Genomic DNA, 15,922 nt, shown 5'->3' with positions numbered 1-15,922 from the left:
TCTGATCAGCAGCCATTCTCTCATTAACACTCGTGGCCCCGCTGATTTTTACTCTCATTTGCACCATGTAAAAGGCCTCTGACAGCTTCCTTTCCTCTCTGTTCACACAAACAATAGCCTTTGGAATAAAGAAGAAAATTTGTAGCAGGTGAAAGTTTAGTTTTAATGATGGAGAGACCAAACTGTTTTTAAACTTGAAATATATAAAAGACTCCAAACCCCCTTTAATTTCTCATTTCTCACAATTATCCATTATAGTTTACAAATCCTTTACTTTCAATCACAAAATCTTTGAAAGAAATTCAGAAACTAACCTTTTGTGCATACGTAGCTTATTAGCAACTGGAAAAATTAGTTTTCTCTCTGTGAGTTTTCTTCACCCTCCAGAACACAGAATAGAGACATAAAGTTATGGGGCTTAGAGGCAGCGACCAGTGGCATTTTCACATTTTCTTGAGGAGAATAAATTTAGCCTAGAGAGGGTAAAAAAAAAAAAAAAAAAAAAAGCACAGGATTGATCATTTATACCCACATGGCAAAGGAGCTATTAGGCACTGATGAGCTACTCAGATCAGAACACCCCAGGTTGTTTCCAGTTCTCTGCATGCCCTGCAATCATTGAATCAGCTTATTTAATTGGTGTACAAAAAGTCACCTTAACACAGTCCATGCTTACCTTTCCCTGAAATCTTCATAACAAAGGATTTGAGGAAAGTTTTCTGAACAACCATGATCTCTCCAACATTCATCTATACAGGAAGAGGAAACATCAACTTTCACATACAGAGTCATTCCCTATCCTTGAGACCTCTTTCCCACTAAAATCCAGGGGTAGCATTAAAGATGGAGAGACCTGGAAGGGGTGCTAACAGCGTATTAGTCACAAGTGTTGACTAAATATCCCCCAAACCTCAGTGGCTGAACACAATCCAGGTGTCTTTCTGTTCACATCAGAGCTCATTTTAGATTGGGAACTTCTCTTCCAAGTGGTAACTCAGGAAGCCAGACTCCCTCCATCTTGTCCTACCACCATGTTTAACGCATGCTGTGAAACAGGAAGAGAGAGTATGTGGGAGGCACAGATATTCAATTGTCTATGCTTGGTCAAGGTACACGTCTGTTCTGCTCATATGCCACTGGCTAGAACTAGTTATTTGCCCCACCTAAACACAAGGGTCTGGGAAATTAATGAAAACTGTACATAAGAATGGGGCAGTGAGTCTGGTAGAAGAACAGTGAAGCAGGCTTTGGATGGAGAAGGTTCCAAGACCTGGGCTCCTGGACACCAGTACACAGTGTAACAGCAAAGAGTTATACTCGCTCCAATGAAACAACAAATTATGCTTGGATTTATCTCAACAAATTTCTATTCACTCCCAGTTGTTTTCACATGTCCCTCATTTTACATGATTAGACATGGATTTGAAGCTGTAAATATTATCTGGAAGTTAGCAAAATCCAATAAATTATCAAATAAAATTTAAAAACCAACAAGCTGCCTTGATGTAAGTACCCCTTGAGGGTAAGAACTAAGTTTTACTGGGCCGGCCCGGTGGCGCACTGCGCTAGTGCGCCGCTTGGGAAGCGCGGCGGCGCTCCCGCCGAGGGTTCGGATCCCACATACAGACTGGTTCCCGCTCACTGGCTGAGCGAGGCGCGGGGGTAACACTGAGGGTTGCGATCCGTTGCCGGACATGGAAAAAGACAAAAAAAAAAAAAAAGAACTAAGTTTTACTGGGCCGGCCCGGTGGCGCACTGCGCTAGTGCGCCGCTTGGGAAGCGCGGCGGCGCTCCCGCCGAGGGTTCGGATCCCACATACAGACTGGTTCCCGCTCACTGGCTGAGCGAGGCGCGGGGGTAACACTGAGGGTTGCGATCCGTTGCCGGACATGGAAAAAGACAAAAAAAAAAAAAAAAAAAGAACTAAGTTTTACTCATTTTGCTGTGACCAGAAGCTAGGATTTGAAACTCAATAATGTTTTTTGAACAATTTAATTATGAGCAAGGTCGCTGACATATTTAAATCTCAATGTCTGAAAATCTGTATTCATCCTAGGATGTCCCCCTGGTATCATCTTTCAATTTACCACCCTAATTCTTCTCATGGCTCCCGCCTAAGGGTTTTGCCTCCTCTATGGGTATCTGGTAGGACAGGGATGAGAAACATGATTAAATACCCCATCCTACTAATGACCCTCTGACATCACCAACACTGTTTCCAACCGGATAAAGGTGGATGTATGCATTGATTACTGGCCCATCAAAGGATTTCTCAACCACACAATGAGTTAACACCCTCCCCCCAAATAATTATGTAACCATGAGTGTGAGAACCAGCTTTATCTTGTTCCCAGTGATATCAAGCTGGGCTTTTTTTTTTTTGTCTTTTTCATGACTGGTAAGGGGATCGCAACCCTTGGTGTGGTGTCGCCCGCACCGTGCTCAGCCAGTGAGCGCACCGTCCATTCCTATATAGGATCCAAACCCACGGTGGGAGCGTCGCTGCGCTCGCAGTGCCGCACTCTCCTGAGTGCACCACGGGGTCGGCCCAAGCTGGGCTTTTTTTTAAAGCTCATGTTGTTTGAGCATTTATGTGCTTAGTGCTGTGCCTAGCACTTTAGATTTCATTTTCTTATTTAGTCCTCACAATAACCCCAAGTAGAGATAATTTTGCAGATGAGGAAACTGAGGCATATAGATGTTAAGTAACTTGCCCAACAGCTGGGAAGTGAAAAGGCTGGGATTTGAATGTGTGATTTTACAAGGCCAAGGAGGACAGGGTAAAATTCAAGTTTAGTTGGGTCAAGCATTAGGAAGGTTCTTATCTAAAAGGGATGGGTCAAGATCTGATGTTTAGAGTTCTGATCAGACATAGCTTTTGCCAAGTAAAGCATATCTTCAGCCAGGGAGCCCAGAGAAGGAACTAGCAGCATCCAGGGGAGAAAAGCACATTGACCCACCTGCCATCAGGGTTCCAGTACTGTGCTCCAGGGGTACCCTCATCCTCAAAGACCTCCAGGATGTCATACAAGAGGAAAAATAGATTAGGTCTAAGGTAGCCTGATGCCTCCACACCTGGGAGTTCTGCCCATCTTCAGGACAAGAGGCCTTTGGTACACTTTTTCAGTCCTCTCTGGCCAGGAAGGAGCTTCTCAGTAACCTTTCAGTCTAGGAACTCCTGTACTCCCAGGCATAGCAGGGCTGGCAGAAACTCATGTCAAGTAGGAGAGAGGAAAGGAGGATGCAAAACACTTACCCTAGGAAACACAGATAGTATAAAAACAAAAATTTCTGTCCAACTGAAAATAAGAATAGCCAAAGCCAATTAACAATAGTGTACTCTCTGGGAGAGACCCACCACTTCAGCATCTAGGTAATTTGTGCTTCCCCAGACACTCAGTAAACTCTTCAGTCCCCCTGAGCCTGGGTCGCGCAGTGGTCCACAGCCCGCAGCAGAACGTGGGAGGCAGACCAATGCCTTGGAAGGAAATGCCAATCACACAGAAAAGGGAGCAACAGTCTGATTCCACCAAGCTAATGATGCTGGAGTTCTACAGCTTTGTAAATTCTTCTTGGTCATTTGAGGCCATCTATCACTGAGATGTTTCAGTGCAAAGTCTTCTGATTTTTCGTTGAGAAAAACAAAATTTTCAAGATAGTGGACAAATCCATTGCTTGACTGTCCATGTTTGGCATTAGCCAACAAAACACCCTGCCTTTAACTCCTTGATTCTGGGTCTCTTGCTTTTCTTGCTCCCCTTTTTCTTTCTCTTTTCCCATGCATCATTACCATTCATCAATTTTTCTTCCATGATTCACACTTCTTGTGCACATGGGCTCTCTACAGGCAATTCACGCAATGTGGCATCTTGCTTCTTCAAAGCCGGCAGAGAGCAAGAGCAAATAACATAAACACAAGAGTGATATCCTATTATCTCTGTCATGTCCTATTGTTTAGAAGCAAGTCACAGGTCCTACTCATACTCAAAGGCATGAGTAGCAGTGGTGCCAGAGGAAGGGTCTGGGAGGCCCAGTGTCAAGCCTCAATCCACCCTATCCTCTTACCACGTTCTTGACTCTGCCACAGGAAAGATTCAAGAGCAGAGTCACAGTAGAAAGTGAGAACAGGTTTAATATAATGAATAAGAGGTGCAGATTTCACAGAGAGAGTGTGGCCTAGCATCAGAGACTGAGCAGGGCCCACACCAAGTTTAGTACGAAAGTAAGCAATACCCACTTAGAGTTTAGTATAGAGTGCAGGCTGGGTCAAGAGAGTAAGCAGCTGCTTGCTGGAAGAAAGTTTGATACAAAAAGAAATACAAACTCCACAGGCAGAGTGCAAGCTGGCTCTAGGAGATTAAGCAACAGCCCTGCCTTCTGTCAGGATTCAGCTTTTATACTTTCATCATCTAATACATATTCATTCTGTCTTATGAATATTCAATTAAGAGGGTGGTTTTCTGTTATGTAACACAATCTTGCACATGCTCCGTTGGTCTCTTTTTAGAGCATGTTCATTGGTCAGATTCTATCAATATGCACCAGACATATTCAAGAATATTCTGTGTCCTTTAGCACCTCTAGTGCAAGGTTATTCAAAGGATAAATTCCTTTTTTTTTTTTTTTTTTTTTTCCCTTTTTGTCTTTTTTACTGACCGGTAACAGGATCGCAACCCTCGGTATCACGCCCGTACCAGGGACCGGCAACGGGATCGCAACCCTCGGTGTTGCGCCCGCACCGCGCTCAGCCAGTGAGCGGGAACTGGTCTCCACATGGGATCCGAACCCTTGGCGGGAGCACCGCTGCGCTCTCAAGCGGCGCACTCTCCAGTGCGCCACCGGGCCGGCCCAAAGGATAAATTCCTAATAGCATGCTTGGCTGCTAGGTTTATATAATCCCTCTTACTGAGAATGCCCAGCCACTGGATTTGCATAAGCCAGCCCCTTGTGGTCTCAATTTCCCTGAGGTGGTGCCAAAAATAGGTCTAACAAGCAACAGGAACTCTCCTCAAGGGGAAGGGCTAGAAGAGGGGCCTGAGATGTTGGGGAGTGGCTTGAAACCCAGAGGTGTGTCCTGAAACCTGAGCCCAGTGAAACTGAGCACCTCCTATCTCACCAGGGGGTGGGATCTGGGACCACCTTAATGTCTGCCACCCACACCAGGTGACCATGAAGCATCCAAAGCAGGGAATGCTCTCTCCTGGGGAGAGAGTGTGAGGCTCTTTGGCATATCTTTGGGGGAAAAAGGTGACTTCTGATATTAGGATAACTTTTATATTTTGAAACCAAGCAAATCACATCTAAATGAGAAAAGGCAGCAATCTTTCTGTTTAGTAGATCCTCCAAGGCTCAGATGTCCTTTGCAAACATGGCCAGATGCTGATTGGTTTGGGGAAAGGTCTGGTCTCTAACGGTCCAGAGGATGGCAGTGGAAGATGAGGAAAGAAATCTGCCTCCTTAGGCCTCTCAACAGTGGGTCAGAGCCTGTGTCCAGAGCAATAATGAGGGAGGGCACCCAGAGCTACACAGCCCAGCACTGGTGACAGCTCACAGCTTGCAAGGCGTGGGGCAGGGTTTTCATCTAACTGGTGGAATCCCCTCCCATTCAGTCATGCCAGGCTGAAGTACCACAGAGAGGCAATTTATGGCAAGGCATTCCAAATTCTGTGTAATTTTACCTCTGGCTAAAGTTTTTAAAAATGTGTTGAATAGAAAATATATTCACATGGAGTTATATCCACAGCAATCCATACGGCACTGCTCATGTATGTATACATATGTGCATGTGTGTGGGTGGATAGATAGGTAGATCATATGTCTCTCTCATATCTCTGTCCCCATCTTCTCAGTTTCTGTCCCCCCAGCATACATATCCTCACACATAGCTAAACAGGCTTCCTATGTAACATTCAGAGTATCATATGTATATAAGTAAATACATATACACACGTATTATTTTCCCCTTTTTTAACACAAGTCAGCACACTATACACATTGTACTTCCCTCTGCTTTTTGTATGTTACAACACAACATAGAGATCATTCCACAGCAATCTACATGGCACTGCTCATTCTCTTTTTACAACCGCATAGTATTCCATTGTTGATGAAGTTTGGATGTGTTGTCCCCTCCAAAACTCATGTGCAATTTTGATCCCCAATGTGGCAGTGTTGGAAAGTGATTGAGTCATGGGGGCGGATCCCTCATGAATGGATTAATGCTCTCCCTGGGGGAGGGGGGATAAATGAGTGAGTTCTCGCTCTACTAGTTCCCGCGAGAGCTTGTTGTTTAAAAGACCCTGGCACCTCTTCTCTTGCTTCTCTCTCTTGCTTCGTCTCTCACCATGTGATCTGCTTGTACCTGCCAGCTGCCTGCCACTTTTCCACCATGAGTAGAAACAGCCTGAGGCCCGTGCCAGATGCAACTGTCCCAGAATCGTAAGCCAAATAAATCTCTTTCCTTCATAAATTACCCAGTCTAGGGTATTTCTGTTATGGCAACACAAAACTGACTAAAACAATTGTGGAAATGCACTGATTTATTTATCAGTCCCCTATTAATACTGACGGACAGTTGGGTTGTTTATAACCTTTTGCTCTTACAAAAAGTGCTACAATGAATAGCCTTGGGCATAAGTTACTTCCCATGTGCACATTCATCTGTAGATGTCCCCGGAATTGGGATGGCTGGATAAACGCATCTGCTGTTTTCATAGCTATTGCCCCACTGTAAGGGGTTGTACCAATTTACATTCCCACCAGCATTGTCTAAGAGTACCTTGTTTCCCCCCAGCCTGCCTAGCACAGTGTGTTACCAAATTTATGGAGTTTTTTAAAAATCTAATGAATGAAAAGCAACTGATACCAAAGTGTCTAGAAACCAAGTGTGTTACTAAGATATTGCTGCTGTTTCTCCTCTGCTTCTTCTGGAAGGATTCTTTTTTTAAATGGTAAAATACACATAACATAAAATTTACCCACCTGAAGCAGGTCTGAAATGGGGTGGAGGAGAGATGACACCACAATCGGGTTGGAATTGTGATCAATATATGACACAGATGTTCTAATATCGGAAAAAAGACAGCGTTTGTGTTTTTATGTGCCTGTCGAACTCCTGGGCTGCAGGAACTTTTATCCAAAGACGGGAGAAGATGATTACTGCTGAATATTCAAATGGTGAGGGGCCAGAAACGAGTTCTCATCTTTAATCACATCCTGTAAGTTAAGTTCTCTCCCGTCACTGGCCCAGGAGAAGGTCGATTTAGTTAAGCGAGGCAATTTCTTTATGCATTCATCGCATAATCACTTCTAGGAACTCACGTGTGAGAGAGTTTCCTCACCCACTGTAAACAGCTAGGCTAACGCCCCAGAAAAATCAGTTAACTCTTCAGTTATCAGGTGACATCTATTTTTTTAAAAGTTTTTATTGACACATTTTGATTGTACATATTTATGGCATACACAGTTATATCTCAGTGCTTGTATGCAGTGTGTCCTGATCCATTCAGGGCAATCAGCACACGCATCCTTGCAAAACCCTGTATTTTTTTGTGATGTGCACATTTAATCTCCTCTCTTCTCGTCATTTGATAACACGCAGCAATTGTTGTTAATTATAGATTCCTGGGTCAACTGTATACCCACAGGACTTATTTTTCCTATCTAGCTGTAATTTTGTGTCTACGAACCAGCCTCTCACTATCCCCCGCCTTCTGACTCTCGTAACCACAGTTCTTCCCTCTCCTTTTAATAGTTTGACTTATTATTATTTGTTTTTGTTTTGTTTTGTTGTCTTTTTTAGCTCCTACATATGAGTGAGGACATACACTATTTCTCTTTCTGTGCTTGGCTTATTTCGCTTAACATAATTTTCTCCAAGTTCATCCATGTTACTGCAAGTGGCAGAATTTCATTCATTTTATTGTTGAGTAGTATTTCATTGTGTACATATACCACATTTTCTTTACCCAATCATCTGTCAATGGACATTTAGGTTGGTCCCATATCTTGGCTATTGTGACTAGAACTGCAATAAATATGGGAGAGCAGGTATCACTCTGACATGATGATTTCCATTCCTTTGGGTATATAGCCAGCAGTGGGATTGCTGGATCATGTGGCAGTTCTATCTGTAGTTGTCTGAGGAATCTCCATACTGTTTTCCATAATGGTTGTACATCTTAACAGGGGTTCCCAAGAATGAGGCATTGATCGGTGGCTGGTGGGGATAGAGGCGGGAGGGAACAAAGAGGCTGACTGAAAAAGGCACAGGCTGAGGAAACAAGCTCCCTGCTTTACAGTTTGGGCTGGGCCTGACCTGGAGCTGGAAACCCTCCATAGTACATCTCAGTGGCAGGGCCGCAAATATATCGCAGTATTCCCAGAGTGGATCGAAGGTCCTGGGAAACATTTTTCCCACTGTCTTTCAGCTTGATGTTGGGTTTCACCTTTGCTGTTACCTCCTTCACTTCAGAAGAATTTACAAAGGATTTCTTACACCTAGAATAGCCTGAGGGTCTTCCACAGAGACTGAGACAGAGGAAGGAAGGGCCGGGTAGCGGGCAGAGCAGGAGGCCAGGAAATCTGGGACTTATAAACCTTGGGCTTATCTCTTCATGACTGTCAGCCTCAGTTCATCTCATCTGTGAGTGGAATGTGGTCTCACCCATATCCACAGTCTTTCCCAGCCTATGAGTCTTTCATAATCTTCCTTGGAGAAATGCTCAGAGTTAAATGAGCCCAAATGGTCTTGTATCAGTGAGGGTACAGGCACGCAACAGACAGAATGCTCAGATTGTAGTATATGAGGAAAGCTTAATAAAATGTCCCCTTCCAAAGGCGTGAGCAGGATGTAGGACAACCACGAGGAACAGTGGGTACCACTGGGCTCCTGACAGTGGTGGATGCTGTTATCACCCTCAGGCCTGTGAGCGTGGGAACCAGAGGCACAGAGCGCTGGGTGAAGGGGACAGGAGTTGGAGGGGTTCAGCCAGCCTGCAACACCCCCACTAGAGGCATCAGGAGAACACATGGCCCAACCTTACATTTCTATCCCCTCTCATCTCCGGCTGATGAGTCCCCATTGACAACGGTAAGTCAGAGAGCTCGGGAGCCCTTGGATGCAGCCCATGGAGGTCAGACTCCTGGGCATAGAGCAGGCGGAGGTGGGGGTGAGGAGCAGAGCTGGAGAAGCAAACGGAAGACATCCAGCACAGGCTACTCCCAGTTTTCTCTCTTGTCCTTTATTCAGTTGGTAAATGTGTGTCCCCCACACAGGCGTCACACAAAGTCCTATCAATTACTATACCGTCGTGGGGTGATATCAACTCAGTTAAACTTCTACCTAAAAACTAAAAAATTAACCACCACCAGTGTTCTTCATACAAGGCAATGAGGGAAAGAGGGGTGGGGAAAGGTTAATTTATATAACTGCCCTAGCTCCTGATGTAGCAGGTCACAAAGCTTAGTTAGCAATCCTAGCCGCCTTCTCCACCACTCTTCTGGCTTACCCCGTTATCTTATGCCAGCCTCAGTTAGACTGAGTTCTTTACCTAGAAGGATGACCTAAGCCTTCATTCCAGAAGTATCTATGTCCTTGGAGATTTTTTTTCTCCCATCGTCTAGCCTAATGGACAAGGACGTATTAAGAAGTATTTAGTAGCTGGCTGGTTAGCTCAGTCGATTAGAAAGCAATGTTGTAACACCAAGGTCAAGGGTATGGACCCCCATTCTGGTCAGCTGCCAAAAAAAAAAAAAAGATGTATTCCAGTGAGCTTCCTGGGGTCCACACATGGAGCTCCATTCCCCTACAACATAACTAGTCCTTTGGTTATGGGGGTCAATCACCGTGGCCAACACAGGTATCCCTTTTTCTGCCTATTGATTAAGCAACACAGGATCCTCCAAAGAAAGCTGTGACTCGGAAAGCACTTTCCCTTTGGACATTGTATCACTCGGGTTCCACCAGGAAACAGAACAAGTGGGATATATACATTTATTGCAAGGAATTGGCTTATGGGATTGTGGGGCCTGGCAAGGCAAGTCCGAAATCCATAGGGCAGACCATTAGGAAGGGCAGGTTTGACTCTTGGGTAGGAGCTGATGCTGCCGCAGACCACAGGTGGAATTTCTTCTTCCTCAGGGAAGCCCAAGTTCTGCTCTTAAGGCCTTTCCACTGATTGGATGAGGTCCACCCAGGTTACGGAGGATGGTCTCCCTTTCTTAAAGTGCATGATTGCAGATGTTAATCAGGCTGACAGAATACTTTCACAGCAGCACCTAGATTAGTGATTGAGTAATTGGGTATTATAGCCTGGCCAAGGTGGCACATCAAACTATTACAGGCACTAAGACCCCTAAATCCTTCAAGTTCACGATGATGGGGATGGAAAGCAAACATACTTGCAAAGGGTTACACAGGGTAACAGTGAGAGGGACACTCTCACTGCCACCCCTGTGCTCCCAGCCCCTTGCATCCACCTAAGGGGAGGATGGCACCATATATTGGCTCTCTTTAAGGGCATGTGGGACAGATATGGACGGCACTCTAACCTCCCAGCATGTCATCTCCCATCTGGCACAATCCCTGAGCCTGCAACAGGCCCTTCCACTCTTCTAGAAAGTGGGAAGCTTCTGAGTGATGTGGCATATGGGCATGAGCCATCACCATACTTCCTTTGCCTGGACGTGTGTCTGCTGGTCAGAGGTGATAGTGTAGGACACCATGGAATGGAAGGGGCATTCTACAAGTGCATGAGCAGTGGTGCCGGTAAAAGTATTCTGAACAGAGAAGACAAGTCTGTATCGGAAATACATCTACCTTTGTGAGGACAAAGTTCTGCCTCCTTCTGGATGGAAGGGGTCTGTGTTAATTTTAAATGTCAGCGTGGCTAGGCCATGGTGTCCAGTTCTTTGGTCATACACAAGTCTAGATGTTGCTGTGAAGGTATGTTTTAGATGTGATCAGTATTTAAATCAATAGACTTTGAGCAAAGCACACTGTCCTCCATAATGTGTGTGGGCTTAGCCCAATCAGTTGAAGGCCTTTAGAGCAAAGACGAGGTTTCCTGAGGAGGAGGGAATTCTGCCTCCAGGTTGCAGCATAGAAACCCTGCCTGAGTGTCCCAGCCAGCTGCCCTGTGGAATTTGCACTCAGGACTAAAATGTCAATTCTCACTTGAGTCTCCAGCCTGCTGGCCTGCCCTGTAGATTTTGGGCTTGCCAGCTTCCACACTGCCTGAGTCAATTCCTTAAAATAAATCTCTTTCTCTTCTATTGGTTATGTTTCTCTGGAGAACTCTGGCTAAAACAAAGTCCAATGTAATCAACTTGCTGGTCCTCCTGAGAGATCATGACATCCTTAAGGCTCAGATATAACCTCTGCAGTTGATAGGTTGAAAACTCATCAGTAGCTGTAACTAAATCAGCCCTGGTGAAGGAAAGTCCACAGAGATAAAACCGTACATAACCTCCATTCCTGCAGTTATGCCCACTTTGTATCTGAGCCCATTGAACAAGCAATGAGGTTGGTCAACATCTACAGGACAGATCAACTTAACCACTCATATTAGTCTGCTTGGGCTGCAGTAGCAAGACAACACAGACTGGGTGGATTAAACAACAGACATTTATTTTCTCATGGTTCTGGAGACTGGAAGTCCAAGATCAAGGTGCTGGCAGGGTTTGTTTCTGGTGAGGCCTCTTTTCATGGCTTGCAGACAGCCACCTTCTCACTGTGTCCTCACTTGGCCTCTTCTGTACATGTGTTGAGCTCTCTGTTGTCTCTTCCTCTTCTTATAAGGACCAATCTTGTCAATTTAGGGCCACATTCATATGATTTCATTTAGCCTTACTTACCTCCTCAAGAGTTCTATCTCCAAATACAGTCACATTGAAGGGTTAGGGCTTTAACACATGAATTTGGGGGGGACACAGTTCACTCCATAAAACTACCTGGTTGTTGAGAATCTCCTCCACAGTGAATGCCCTAACGTAAAAAAGGCATGAATATCCTCACACTCTGTACTCATTCTAAGAAATCCACTCACATATCACGGACCTCCTTGTCCTCAGTTTTCCAGTCTTGTTTGTTCCAGGTCACTGACCAGCTGGCCAATCCATTAGCCACTGACCATGGATCAGACTGGATCTACACCTCTGGCCACCTTCCCTGACAGATGCTTGGATCTGCATCGGTGGCAGTGCCTCATTCCCAGCCTTCCAAGCTTTCTAGTCCAAGCTATGGCCTCAACTCAGATGTGTTAACCCCTGCATTTGAGCACATTAGTCTGCAGGGGAAGAGAAACTGCAATGAGGATCCCCTGAGTAATGACGAGTGAACAGAAGGAGCCCTGAGGTGGGTTCTGTTGTACAGAAGACCTGCCCCCAGAGCTGCTTGTGGAGACCCAGGTGTTTCTGAAGACCGTCCAGCCCTTGGGTGGTGACATTGGTCATTGCTGCAAATGGATATTAGATGTATCCCCAAATTATGTCCACTAGGAGGATTTCTTTTCTCTCAGGGCCACCCCCCAGTGTGGTGTAATGTAGCTCCTGTCTACCTCCAGCTACCATCAGCCTGCTGTGTAGACTCATCCAAATCTGTGCCTTTCCCTCTTCTGTCAAATAGTTAGATGTGGATTGTGGGAGAGGAGGCAAAGATGTAGGGGCGAGTATCACAGGAATCTGAACCACCTGTTTTTGCAGTTTCCTAGTGCTTTCAGGAGTTCCTCTGGGCCCGTCTCACATATATCATTCCCTTTTCTAATGGAGCACTGTTGCGAATGCTCAGTTTCATGGTTGAGTGGGTCGATTTCATGATAAGTAGTTTGGGTTCCTTAGTCATTTGGTGTCCTGTGGCCAAGCATTTAGTTTCTACCAGGGCCCATCAGAGATCTTCAGAGATGCTAGTGTCCCCCACACCAATTAATTTCTTAGTTAAGAACAAGTCCGCATCCTCTTGGGCCTCCCAGGAGATATGGCTGTGAGTGGATGAGTATCCATTCCAACATTCTCCCCTCAATGAGACTCCTTTCTCTGCAGCGTTCCATGGAATTTCTGACATTCTGGCCTCATAAACTACAGGCCACCATTGGAGCTAGGCTCTGATTAGCCAACTCAACAGACAGTTATGGCCACTGTCAGGTGCTCAAACCACATATTAAAAACTGAATCTGGATGAGTACATCTATATCTATAAATGTGGCCAAATTGAGCCTTATATTTTTTTCCTCCTTGGCCTAACATCTAGGAATCAAGTTCTATGCATGTTCTTCAGACTCCTGCTGATTTTGATGAAGTCTTGTTCATCTTTTATTGAATACAGGCTCCTCCTGGAGCAGGTCTCGTTCCTCCCCACTTGGGCTATGTTGCAGTCCAATTCTTATCTTGACTCTGGAGGCAATGAAGGGTCACAGGTATGTGCGTGAGGCAGGGTAGGGGGATCCTCAGGAGAACTAGCATCAGAATTTGTGATAACTGCTCCCAAGTGAAGTTTCTAAAAGGCTCTGAAGAGGGGAAGGCTGTCGTGCAGATGGATTGGAGCGAGGGAGAGCTGCCTTTGAAGGCAAAGGGTGAGATTCAGAAGAATTGGGGGTTCCAAAGTTCTCAGCCTGATGTTTCCATCTCATGTCTCAGAGTTCTGCTCCTCCCGCCCTCCTTACCTCAGCACAAGAGAGCTGGTGGGGATGCTCACTTAATTGGTGATGCAACTGTGCAACTCTTATGGTCAGTGCCTGGGCTTGCTCCTCAGCCACGTCTGTCCTGTGGTTACACCAGATAACACATCTTCAAAGCTGCTTTCTGATTCTCCACTCATGTTTTCAGTTGCTCATTCCCCCAGGCATGTACTCTAGGATGGTCAGGAGAAGCCAGCAGACTGTCCAGTTTTTACTATCACTATAGCACCCAAATCTCTCTACACTTTGTCCTCAACTTGCACTTTATCCTGTACCACCACTGGTGATAATTCGAGTAATTATCATGTCAGAGCATGCTGCAGATCACCTGTGTGCCATTTCCCCTTGTTAGATGGGTATCCTCAGGCAAATCAAATAGATGAGCAAATAGTGGCATGCTGGTAAGTGCTGAACAGCTGATTCTCAAAAAGAAAGGGAGGAAGGGAGGGAGAGAAGGAAGGAAGAAGGAAAGGAAGGAAGGAAGGGAGGAGGGAAAACAAAGAAAGAAAGAAAAAAGAGAAAAGAAAAAAGCCCTAATTTGTAGCATTTGCAGATTTCTGTGGTGTAAATATTCCCACCATGGCTGAGTTCAAGCTGCCAACATAATTTCACTGAACACGTAGTTGGAAAGAGATGTCCACAGCAGGCTCTTGGGAGCTGGTGATAGTAGGCTCCAGCACACCACTGTGAGTAACCTCATCTTCATGTTCCACTCTGGTGGTCTGTTTCCTGGGGCTACTCCTAGAACACACTGATGCATCAGTCAGTGACCTCACAAGAAATAGATGGGCCACTCAAAGGAAGTAATTTGAGGGAGCTTTAATAAAATATTTATTACAATTTAATAAGTAACAGTGGATAGGGTATAGAGAAACCAGGAAGAATAGTGAAGTTCCTTGGGACTAGTAAGAAAGAACAGGGCTCTCTTACAATTTCTGGGCCTGAGGTGAGGAGGCAGGGGCAGTTACCAGAACCTGGAGGCACAGAGAAGACTAGCTGACAGGACCTGGCTGCTTGGACCAAGGGATGAAGTCAGCTTATGCCAGTCCTTCGGGGGGAAGTTCTCGTTTCCTTTCCTCCTGCCCTCCAAGCATAGTGTTCCGCATTGGTAGGGTGATCAGTTGTCTCACATTGCTTGGGATTACCCTGGTTTTAGCACTGAAAGTCCTGAGTCCTGAAAAACCAGTTTAGTGATTGGTACAGAATGTTGAAGAAAAAGTACAAAACCCACACAGTGGCCCTCGAAACAGAGGCTGAATGCAATACTGTTTTTAAATTTATAAAAAATTTAAATAATACTGTATGCTGCATCCATTTGTAAATGGCTCCTTGCATGGAGCCCCACGGCTCACATCCCCCTCCCTCCTTTTCATTTCCCACGTTCCATTCACTCAGTCCCCTCTGCAGTGAATTGAATTATGTCCCCCCAAACTCACTGAAGCTTGAATTGTGTCCCCCACCACGTTTTATGTGTTAGAAACCTGATCCACACTGTGACTATTAAGAGGGGGAAACCCTATTATGGTAATTGAAAGGTGGAGCCTTGAAGAGGTGATTAGATTGTAAGACCGTGCAGTAGTGAATGGATTAATAATGGTGGTCAGGGACGTGGTTCTGAGGGCTTTAAAAGGAGAGCACATGAGGAGGTTAGTCTCTTTCTGCTCTGCCATTTTCTCCCACATGAGACCCCTGGGTCACTGTCACCACCACCAAAGCCTTCACCAAATGTGTTCCCTGGACTTTGGACTTCCCAGCCTCTGAAACTGTAAGCAGTAAATCTTGTTTTCTTTACAAAGTACCCAGTTCCAGGTATTTTGTTACAAGCAACAGAAATGGACTAATACACCCTCTTTAAAAACCCCTCAGTAAATCTGAGTCTTGAAGATGGCTTCAGTCTGGCCATCCTCCTTCACATTTACCGGGGAGATGGGTGAGCCTCACATCTCTCCTCTGGTCATGGGTAGTCCTGAATAAAAGCTGACTTCCATTTTCGCCAACATTAACTTCTGAGTGGTTTGTTTTTAAAGGTGGGCAGGCAGCTGTGTGTCCTGTCTCCCCTATAACAGGCTACAGTGCAAATATAAATATTAGCAAAGTCTTTCCCATCTACTTTAAAAAGTTCATGGAAAGATGTGTATTATCTTTTAATGCTATTTTTCCATGAACTTTTTGAAGTACCCTCATATTAACTTCTTTTTTTTTTTCGTTAAATTTTTATTTTGTCAATATACAATGTATATGATTATTAT

This window comes from Galeopterus variegatus, unplaced genomic scaffold (assembly GCF_000696425.1).
Source record: "Galeopterus variegatus unplaced genomic scaffold, G_variegatus-3.0.2 Scaffold294, whole genome shotgun sequence".
NCBI classification, from domain to species: Eukaryota; Metazoa; Chordata; class Mammalia; order Dermoptera; family Cynocephalidae; genus Galeopterus; species Galeopterus variegatus.
Note: the sequence above shows the minus strand (reverse complement) of the source record.